This window comes from Nycticebus coucang, chromosome 16, assembly GCF_027406575.1.
Source record: "Nycticebus coucang isolate mNycCou1 chromosome 16, mNycCou1.pri, whole genome shotgun sequence".
NCBI classification, from domain to species: Eukaryota; Metazoa; Chordata; class Mammalia; order Primates; family Lorisidae; genus Nycticebus; species Nycticebus coucang.
The window spans coordinates 11,175,392-11,186,325 of record NC_069795.1 but is presented as its reverse complement, the minus strand read 5'-3'; the positions used below and the strand labels follow the sequence as shown (position 1 = coordinate 11,186,325).

General features: G+C 40.6%; 1 pseudogene; it reads left to right on the top strand.

Annotated features, from left to right (window-relative positions):
- Positions 1 to 852: 852 nt before the first annotated feature.
- LOC128567367 (T-complex protein 1 subunit eta-like) lies at positions 853 to 9,938 on the top strand (annotated as a pseudogene).
- Positions 9,939 to 10,934: the final 996 nt, after the last annotated feature.

The following is a 10,934-nucleotide window of genomic DNA, read 5'->3' as shown; positions in this document are numbered from 1 at the left end:
TCATAGAAAAATATTCTAAATTTATAAACATAGAAAATTAGGATAAAAAAATTAATGAGGGCTCTTGTCTCCAAGGTTTCTTGCTCATACATGTACTAAAGGGAGTTGAACAGGTCACATCTTAGGGCATATTCCTCTGCTATTCCCATGAACAAATACAGCATTATGCATTTATGATAGTGTCTTTATGCTATAGGCTGAATGTTTGTGACACCACTCCCCAGATTCATGTTAACCCCCAGCATGATGGTAATTGGAAGTATGGTTTTTGGGAATTAATTAGGTGATGAGGATGGAGCCCCCAAGAATGGGATTAGTGCCCTTTTGAGAAGAGACTTTAGAGAGTTCTCTTGCCCTGGCCTCTACGTGAGGACACAATGAAGAGATGGCAGCCTACAACTTGGAGGAAGTAGGCCAGGATGGCACCCTAATCTTGGACTTCCAGTCTCCAGAATTGAGAAATAAATGTCTGGTGTTTATAAGCCACTCAAGGTATTATCTATGGTACTTTGTTATAGTAACCTGAAAGGACTAAGGAGAGAGAAGCAGAAATTCTGAAAATATTCACAAAGGCTGTTATTATTAACATTTTTAGTAATGGTCTATTCAGAGCAAAGATTTGATAAGCTCATGAGAGGCCCCTGATAGTCAAGCCTGGGGCTCAATCCCTTCAGGGCCCACAGAGGACAATGGAAGTAAATTTTTCCTTGTTAGAGCAACATTTCTTTAGAAGCTTCTTGAGCACCTCTTCATTATACTATGCTGCTAACAACTGACACCAAATCTCATGTTAAAATCTGATCCCCAGAGAGAAGAGAGGAAGAGTAGCAGGCTGCTGAATTAGCTTCCAAAATGATGCCCACACCAGTTATTCTGTTAAAAGAGGGGACTGATAGTTCTCAAGGCATTCCCCAGCTTGTGCATAACATCAGTGCCTGCCAGGTGATTGTGAGGCTGTAAGAACCACCCTAGGTCCCCATGGCATGGACAAACTTATTGTGGATGGCTGAGGCAAAGGAACAATTTCTTTTCTTTTTTCTTTTTTTTTTTTTAATCACTTTCTTTGTTCCCAGCATTTTGCATTTATTTAATGATGTATTTTAACATGATTTGACACAACCTAAACTGATTTTTAGGTTAGTGTAGTGTCTATACTGGTGTAGACCATAAAACGCAACCAAACATGACTTTCTGTGAAACCTGACATTTTGTAAAATTCTGTGCTAAACTGCTAGTTGACCAAGACTAAAAAAGTGGAGTGTGTATTCTTAGTAAAGCATCACAAGAATAGAGAAGCAAGAATCCAATGTACTCAATTCTGATATGAGGACAATTGATGACTTAGTACATGGTGGGAGGTGGGGGAATGCCGGAGCATAGAGAGGGAAGGAAGGAGGGGGTCATGATGTGTGACACGCCTCTTGGAGACAGGACACAATTATAAGAGGTACTATTTACCTAACAAATGCAATCAGTGTAACCTGCTTCTCTGTACCCTCAGTGAATTCCCAAAAAAAAAAAAAAAAAAAGACCTAGGTGGTATAGCCGAGCACACACCTGTATTATACAGCTTATTTTTTCCTGGGCTACAAACCTGTACAGCCCTGTTACTGTACTGAATACCATAAAACAATGGTAAGTACTGTGTGTCCAAGTGTATCTACGAGGTCAGACAATTAAATTCATGAACTCATCCTAGAAAAAAAAAAAAAAAAGTGGAGTGTGTGTGGGTGTGGTACTAGGAGGTCTTGTTTTGTTTTGTTTTTTATCATTTATTTATTTATTCATTTCATTTTAGAATAGTGCTTTTTTTATTGTTAAATCATAGCTATGTACATTAGTGCAATCAAGGGGTACAATGTACTGGTTTCATATACAATCTGAAATAATCTCATCAAACTGTTCAATGTAGCCTTCATGGCATTTTCTTAGTTATTGTACGTAGACATTTGTATTCTGCATTTAGTAAGTTTCGCCTGTACCCATTCTAAGATGTACCGTAGGTGTGGCCCCACCTATTACCTTCCCTCCACCCTAACCTCCCCCCTTCCTTCCCTTCCCTTGGCCCATTCCCCATATTCATGTGCTATAGTTAGGTTATAGCCTTCATGTGAAAGCTATAAATTAGCTTTATAGTAGGGCTGAGTACATTGGATACTTTTTCTTCCATTCCTGAGATACTTTGCTAAGAAGAATATGTTCCAGCTCCATCCATGTAAACATGAAAGAGGTAAAGTCTCCATCTTTCTTTAAGGCTGCATAATATTCCATGGTATACATGTACCACAATTTACTAGTCCATTCGTGGGTCGATGGGCACTGGGCTTCTTCCATGACTTAGCGATTATGAATTGGGCTGCTGGTACATAAACATTCTGGTACAGATGTCTTTGTTATATTGTGATTTTTGGTCTTCTGTGTATGTACCTAGTAAAGGAATTATAGGATCAAATGGCAGGTCTATTTTTAGGTCTCTAAGTATTCTCCGAACATCCTTCCAAAAGGAACGTATTAGTATACATTCCCACCAGCAGTGTATAAGTGTGCCCTTTTCTCCACATCCATGCTAACATCTCTGGTTTTGGGATTTTTTTTTTTTTGTGGTAATATAATCTTTATATATATATATATATTTTTTAATTTTTATTTATTTATTTATTTTTTATTGTTAAATCATAGCTGTGTACATTAGTGCAATTGCCTGTACCCATTCTAAGATGCACCATAGATGTGGCCCCACCCGTTACCCTCCCTCCACCAAAACCTCCCCCCTCCCTTCCCCTTCCCTGGCCCTTTCCCCATAGTCTTGTGCTATAGTTGGGTTGTAGTCTTCATGTGAAAGCTATAATTTAGCTTCATAGTAGGGCTGAGTACATTGGATACTTTTTCTTCCATTCCTGAGATACTTTGCTAAGAAGAATATGTTCCAGCTCCATCCATGTAAACATGAAAGAGGTAAAGTCTCCATCTTTCTTTAAGGCTGCATAGTATTCCATGGTATACATGTACCACAATTTGCTAGTCCATTTGTGGGTCGATGGGCACTTGGGCTTCTTCCATGACTTAGCAATTATGAATTGGGCTGCAATAAACATTCTGGTACAGATGTCTTTGTTATATTGTGACTTTTGGTCTTCTGGGTATAAACCTAGTAAAGGAATTACAGGATCAAATGGCAGGTCTATTTTTGTTATGTGGGCTACTCTTACTGGGGTTAGGTGATATCTCAAAGTAGTTTTGATTTGCATTTCTCTGATGATTAAGGATGATGAGCTTTTTTTCATGTGTCTGTAGATCGTGCATCTGTCTTCTTTAGAGAAGTTTCTCTTCAAGTCCCTTGCCCACCCTGAGATGGGATCACTTGTTCTTTTCTTGCTAATACGTTTGAATTCTCTGTGGATTCTGTTCATTAAACCTATATTGGAGGTATAACCTGCAAATATTTTCTCTCATTCTGAGGGCTGTCTGCTTGCTTTACTTACTATGTTCTTGGCTGTGCAGAAGCTTTTTACTTTGATCAGGTCCCAGTAATGTATTTTTTTTTTTTTTTTTGTAGAGACAAGAGTCTCACTGTACCACCCTTGGGTAGAGTGCCATGACATCACACGGCTCACAGCAACCTCTAACTCTTGGGCTTACCTGAATCTCTTGCCTCAGCCTCCCAAGCAGCTGGGACTACAGGCGCCCGCCACAACACCCGGCTATTTTTTGGTTGCAGTTTGGCCGGGGCTGGGTTTGAACCCTCCACCCTCGGCATATGGGGCCAGTGCCCTACTCACTGAGCCACAGGCACCGCTCCCCAGTAATGTATTTTTGATACTGCTTCAGTTGCCTGGGGAGTCCTCCTCATAAAATATTCACGCAGGCTGATTCCTTCAAGAGTTTCCCCTGCACTTTCTTCAAGTATTTTTATAGTTTCATGTCTTAAGTTTAAATCTTTTATCCAGTGAGAGTCTATCTTAGTTAATGGTGAAAGGTGTGGGTCTGTTTTCAGTCTTTTATAGATCGCCAGCCAGTTCACCCAGCACCATTTGTTAAATAGGGAATCTTTTCCCCACTGAATGTTTTTAATTGGATTGTCAAAGATCGAATAATGGTAAGTAGCTGGATTTATCTCTTGGTTCTCTATTCTGTTCCGGACATCTACTCTGTTTTTGTGCCAGTACCATGCTGTTTTGATCACTATCGATTTATAGTACAGTCTCAGATCTGGTAGCATGATTCCTCCTGCTTTGTTTTTATTTCTGAGTAATGTTTTGGCTATTTGAGTTTTTTTATGATTCCATATAAAATGAAATATTATTTTTTCAAGATCTTTAAAATCTGACAATGGAGCTTTAATAGGAATTGCATTAAAAGTATATATTGCTTTTGGTAGTATAGACATTTTAACAATGTTGATTTTTCCCAGTGATGAGTATGGTATGTTTTTCCATTTGTTAACATTTTCACCTATTTCTTTTCTTAAAGTTTCATAGTTCTCTTTGTAGAGATCTTTCACGTCCTTTGTTAGGTAAACTCCCAAATATTTCATCTTCTTTGGCACTACTGTGAAAGGAATAGAATCCTTGACTGTTTTTTTGGCTTGGTTATTGTTGGTATATATAAAGGCTACAGATTTATGGGTGTTGATTTTGTAGCCTGAGACATTGCTGTATTCCTTGATCACTTCTAAAAGTTTTGTAGTAGAATCCCTAGTGTTTTCCAGATATACGATCATATCATCTGCGAAGAATGAAAGTTTGATCTCTTCTGAGCCTATGTGGATACCCTTGATCACCTTTTCTTCCCTAATTGCAATGGCTAAAACTTCCATTACAATGTTAAAGAGCAATGGAGACAATGGGCAACCTTGCCTGGTTCCTGATCTAAGTGGAAATGATTTCAATTTAACTCCATTCAATACAATATTGGCTGTGGGTTTGTTGTAGATGGCCTCTATTAGTGTAAGAAATGTCCCTTCTATACCAATTTTCTTAAATGTTCTGATCATGAAGGGATGCTGGATATTATCAAAAGCTTTTTCTGCATCAATTGAAAGGATCATATAGTCTTTATTTTTTTAGTTTGTTTATGTGCTGAATTACATTTATAGATTTACGTATGTTGAACCAGCCTTGAGACCCTGGGACAAATCCCACTTTGGTCATGGTGTATAATTTTTTTGATGTGTTGTTGGATTCTGTTTGTTAGGATCTTATTGAATATTTTTGCATCAATGTTCATTAGTGATATTGGTCTATAATTTTCTTTTCTTGTTGGGTCTTTCCCTGGTTTAGGGATCAAGGTGATGTTAGCTTCATAGAATGTGTTGGGTAGTATTTCTTCTTTTTCTATATTTTGGAAGATGTTTAGTAATATATGTACTAGTTCTTCTTTAAATGTTTGGTAGAATTCTGACGTAAAGCCATCTGTTCCTAGGCTTTTCTTTTTAGGGAGATTTTGTATAGGTGATGCCATTTCAGAACTTGATATAGGCCTGTTCAATATTTCCACTTCGCTCTGGCTAAGTCTTGGTAGGTGGCATACTTCCAAGTATTGGTCGATTTCTTTCAGATTTTCGTATTTCTAAAAGTAGAGTTTCTTGTAATATTCATTAAGGATTTTTTGAATTTCTAAGGGGTTTGTTGTTATTTCGTCTTTGTCATTTCTGATTGATGAGATTAGAGTTTTACTCTTTTTTTCCTGGTTAGGCTGGCCAAAGGTTTATCTATTTTATTGATCTTTTCAAAAAACCAACTTTTGGATTTATTGATCTGTTGTATAATTCTTTTGTTTTCAATTTCATTTAATTCTGCTCTGGTTTTAGTTATTTCTTTTCTTCTGCTGGGTTTAAGGTTGGAATGTTCTTCCTTCTCCAGTTGCTTGAGATGTCCCATTAAGTTATTAATTTCCTCTCTTTCCGTTTTCTTGAGGAAGGCTTGCAGTGTTATAAATTTCCCTCTTAGGACTGCCTTTGCAGTATCCTAGAGGTTCTGATAATTTGTGTCTTCATTGTTGTTTTGTTCCAAAAATTTGGTGATTTCCTTCTTAATCTCATCTATAACCCATCTATCCTTCAGCATAAGGTTGTTTAGCTTCTATGTTTTTGTATGGGTATGCAGGTTCCTGTTGTTATTGAGTTCAACTTTTATTCCATGGTAGTCTGAGAAGATGCAGGGAATAATTTCTATTCTTTTAAATTTGCTGAGGTTGGATTTGTGGCCTAGGATGTGGTCAGTTTTTGAGTATGTTCAATGGGCTGATGAGAAGTATGTGTATTCAGTTTTGTTGGGATGAAATGTTCTGTAGATGTCTGTTAAATCCAGATGTTGAATGGTTAAGTTTAAATCTAAGATTTCTGTGCTTAGCTTCTTTTTGGAGGATCTATCCAGCTGCTAGATAGAGTGTTAGAGGAGTCTGGCTGCTAGAGGAGTGTTAAAATCTCCAACTACTATGGAACTGGAGGAAATCAAGTTGCTCATGTCTGTTAGAGTTTCTCTTATAAATTGAGGTGCATTCTGGTTGGGTGCATAAATATTAATAATTGAAATCTCATCATATTGAGTATTGCCTTTAACAAATATGATGTGTTCATCCTTATCCTTTCTTATTTTGGTTGTTTTAAAGCCTATTGCATCTGCGAATAGGATTGCAATGCCTGCTTTTTTTTTGCTTTCTATTTGCCTGGAGTATAGATGACCATCCCTTCACCTTGAGTCTATATTTGTCTTTTAATGTAAGATGAGATTCTTGTATGCAGCAGATATTGGGCTTGAGTTTTTGTATCCAGTCAGCCAAACTGTGCCTCTTTAGAGGACAATTTAAGCCATTCACATTAATTGAGAATATTAATAAGCCTTTCAAGGGTCATGTGGACATTTTTAATCCTTTTGCGACCATGGAAGTTGGAATTTGATCAAAATTTTCTGAGTGGGTTTACTTTTGTGATGGAGGATTATGCTGGTCTTTATGGAGGATAGGTCTGAGAATATCCTGGAGAGCTGGTTTAGTTATGGCAAATTTCTTTAACATGCGAATGTTGTTAACATATGAATGTTGTAAATGAAACTCAGTTTAGCTGGATATAGGATCCTGGGTTGAAAGTTATTTTGTTTTAGGAAATTAAAAGTTGATGACCATCCTCTTCTAGCTTGAAAGTTTTCAGCAGAGAGATCTGTGGTTATTATAATATTCTTCCCCTTGTAGGTGATGGTTTTCTCTCGTCTGGCTGCTTTCAGAATTTTCTCCTTCTGAAATTGATTATGATGTGTCTGGGGGATGTCTTATTTGGGTTGATTCGTGCTAGATTTCTGAAACTGTCTGCTATATGAATTTCAGAATCTCTTGGCATATCTGGAAAGTTCTCTTTCATAATCTCATGGAGAAGAGACTCTATGCCTTGTGAAGCCACTTCATCACTTTCAGGGATCCCTATAAGGTGAATATTGGTTTTCTTCAAATTATTCTAGAGCTCTCTGAGAGAGTGATCTGTTTTTGCCCTCCATTTCTCTTCCTCTTTGACAGTTTGGGAGCGTTTGAAAGCTTTGTCTTCAATGTCAGAAATACTTTCTTCTGCTTGCTCCATTCTGTTATTGAGGGATTCGACTGTGTTTCTCAGATGTTTGAGGGCTGCAACTTCTTGTCTCAGTGTGTCAAAATCTTTGGTCATTTGGTCTTTGAATTTGTTGAATTCTTGAGATATCTTTTGGGTTACTGCTTGGAATTCCAGTTTGATCTTATTTGCTATCCAGATTCTGAATTTGATTTCTGCCATGTCAGCTATTTGTTTGTGCATGGGATCTTGTGCTATGTCTGCCCCATTGATCCTTGGGGGAGTTGATCTACTCTGATTATTCATATTGCCAGAGTTTATCCATTGATTTTGCCTCATGATTGTTTTTTCACCATTGCCTCTAGCTGTCCTCAGAGTTGGGGAGGTGCCTCTCCAAGATTAGACCCCAGCGGGATCACTCTATTATTACTGGATCTTTGTAGGGAGTGACCCTGTGTAGCTACTCTGGGGCTGCCCCAGCCAGGGAGTTCTGGTTGTGGGAGCAGCTCCAGAGTGTGACACACCTGGATCCAGCAACAGGGCGGGGGAAAGGAGGGGTTGCACACAGTTCTGGGAGTGCCTGGGGCCCAGTGACTTTTGCTTAGAGAGCCCAAGACTCCAGCAGTCTCTGGCCAGGAGAAGGGCTCTGCACAGAGGCAGGAGGGCTCTGGAGGGCATGTGGCTACCAGTGTCCCTGTCAGATGAGCAGGCCGGTGTGGAGGCAGGGAGGATACAGGAGGGAGGACGCAGGGTTGCGAAGCTCCCAGAGTTCCTGGTGAGGGTGAGCAGAGGCCGTGCAGGTGCAGCTCTTACCAGGGTCTGGGCATGGGCAGTGTAGCTCTTATGGAGGTCTGGCCACTGATTGCTGATTATGCACAGCTCTTACGGAGGTCCAGGCACCAATCACTGATCTTGCACAGCTCTTACGGAGGTCTGATGGAACGATTTCTAATGATGGGGCCCGAATTCTGAAACTCCTTGATGTTGTCCATCCTGCAGCACAAACTTTAGTGGACATTGCTAAATCTCAAAATGCAGAGGTTGGTGATGACACCACCTCAGTGATCTTGCTGGCTGCAGAGTTTCTGAAGCAGTTGAAACCATATGTGGAGGAAGGTTTGCACCTCCAGATCATCATTCGAGCTCTTCGCACAGCCACTCAGTTGGCAGATAAGAAGATCAAAGAGATTGCTGTGACAGTGAAGAAGACAGATAAAGTGGAGCAGTGTGGAAGCTGCTGGAGAAGTGTGCCATGACTACTCTGAATTCCAAGCTGATCTCCCAGCAGAGAGCCTTCTTTGCCAAGATGGTGGTTGATGCGGTGATGATGCTTGATGATTTGTTGCAGCTTAAAATGATTGGAATCAAGAAGGTACATGGTGTAGCCCTAGAGGATTCTCAGCTGGTAGCTGGTGTTGCATTCAAAAAGACTTTCTCTTATGCTGGGTTTGAAATGCAACCCAAAAAGTACGATAATCCCATGATTGCCCTTTTAAATGTTGAGCTCGAGTTGAAAGCTGAGAAAGATAATGCTGATATCAGAGTCCATACAGTTGAGGATTATCAGGCTATTGTTGATGCTGAGTGGAGCATTCTTTATGACAAATTAGAGAGGATCCATCATTCTGGGGCCAAAGTTGTCTTGTCCAAACTCCCCATTGGAGATGTGACTACCCAATACTTTGCTGACAGGGACATGTTTTGTGCTGGCCGAGTACCTGAGGAGGATCTGAAAGGACAATGATGGCCTGTGAAGGCTCAATCCAAACCAGTGTGAATGCTCTGTCACAGATGTGCTGGGTCACTGCCAGGTGTTTGAAGAAACTCAGATTGGAGGTGAAAGGTACAATTTTTTCACTGGCTTTCCCAAGGCTAAGACATGCACCTTCATCTGCCATGGTGGTGCCCAGCAGTTTATGGAGGAAACAGAGCGGTCCCTGCATGATGCCATCATGATAGTCAGGAAGGCCATCAGGAATGATTCAATGGTGGCTGGTGGTGGGGCCATTGAGATAGAGCTCTCCAAGTACCTGTGGGATTACTCAAGGACTATTCCAGGAAAGCAGCAGCTTTTGATTAGGGCATATGCCAAGGCCTTAGAGATTATCCCACACCAGCCATGTGATAATGCTGGTTTTGATGCTACAAATATCCTCAACAAGCTGCAGGCTCAACATGCTCAGGGGGGCACATGGTCAGGGGTGGACATCAACAATGAGGACATTGCTGACAACTTTGAGGCCTTCGTGTGTGGGCCAGCTATGATGCAGATCAATGCCTTGACAGCAGCTTCAGGGGCGGCATGCCTTATTGTCTCCATAGATGAACCATGAAGAACCCCTGCTCGACTGTGGACTCTCCCCCAGCAGCTGGCCGGGGCCAAGTTCATGGCCGCCCCCTTTGAGAGGCACCGCACCCATCACATGACTGGCTGGTTTCAGGGTGCAGTTGTTCTCCCTGGCTTGGTTAATTGGTGTTACAAGGAAAGGCTAATAATTGGCCCACTCTGTTCTCGCTGGAGGTTATTTAAATAAAACTTAAGACTTAGGAAAAAAAAAATCTGATCCCCAGTGCTGAAGGTGGAGCCAGTGGGAGGAGATGTTTGGGTAATGGAGGCAGATCCCTCATGAATAGATTAGTACCCTCCCCATGGGTGAGAGAACTCTTACTTCCTTAGTTCCCTTGTTGTCTGATTGTTAACAAGAGTCTGCCCCCCATTGCTTCTTCTCTTGCCATGCAATCTCTGCATGGCCAGCTCCCTTTACCTTCCACCATGAGTAGAAGCAGTTTGAGGTTCTTACCAGAAGCAGAGTGGATACTGGTGTACAGCCAGTCAAGCTGTGAACTACATAAACCTCTCTCCTTTATTAGCTATCGGGTCTTAGATATTCCTTTATAACAACACTAAACAGGCTGAGATAGGAATGTTATTGAGAGCTCTGCCAATATGACTTACATTATTTCAAAAGGGGAGCTAAGAATAAGAAATGTCTTATATAACTGGACCCAAAGAGGTTAAATATGTGATCCTTGGCAAGGTCACACAGCTAGTATGTAAACAACAGAGGTGGTGCTAGAACCCAGGCCACCCTGAGGCCAGACCCACATTTTTAGCTCCTCCATCACATCCTGCCACCAACCCACCATCTACACGTGTCCATGGTTTTTGTATTAAGGAGTTTAGTGTTTAATTGTTGTAAACTTCCTTATTGTTTCTCTTCTTTTCCAACTACTCCCCATTTCCACCTCCCTCTAACAGCCCAATGTGAAGTTAAACTGGATAACTTTCTTTTAGAGAATGTTCTAACCTCTTGGTCTTCTCCTCCATCTTCTCCTCCATTACAACAATAACTGGACATGTGCATGACTTGAGAGAGGTCTTGACACTGAGGTTGAGAAG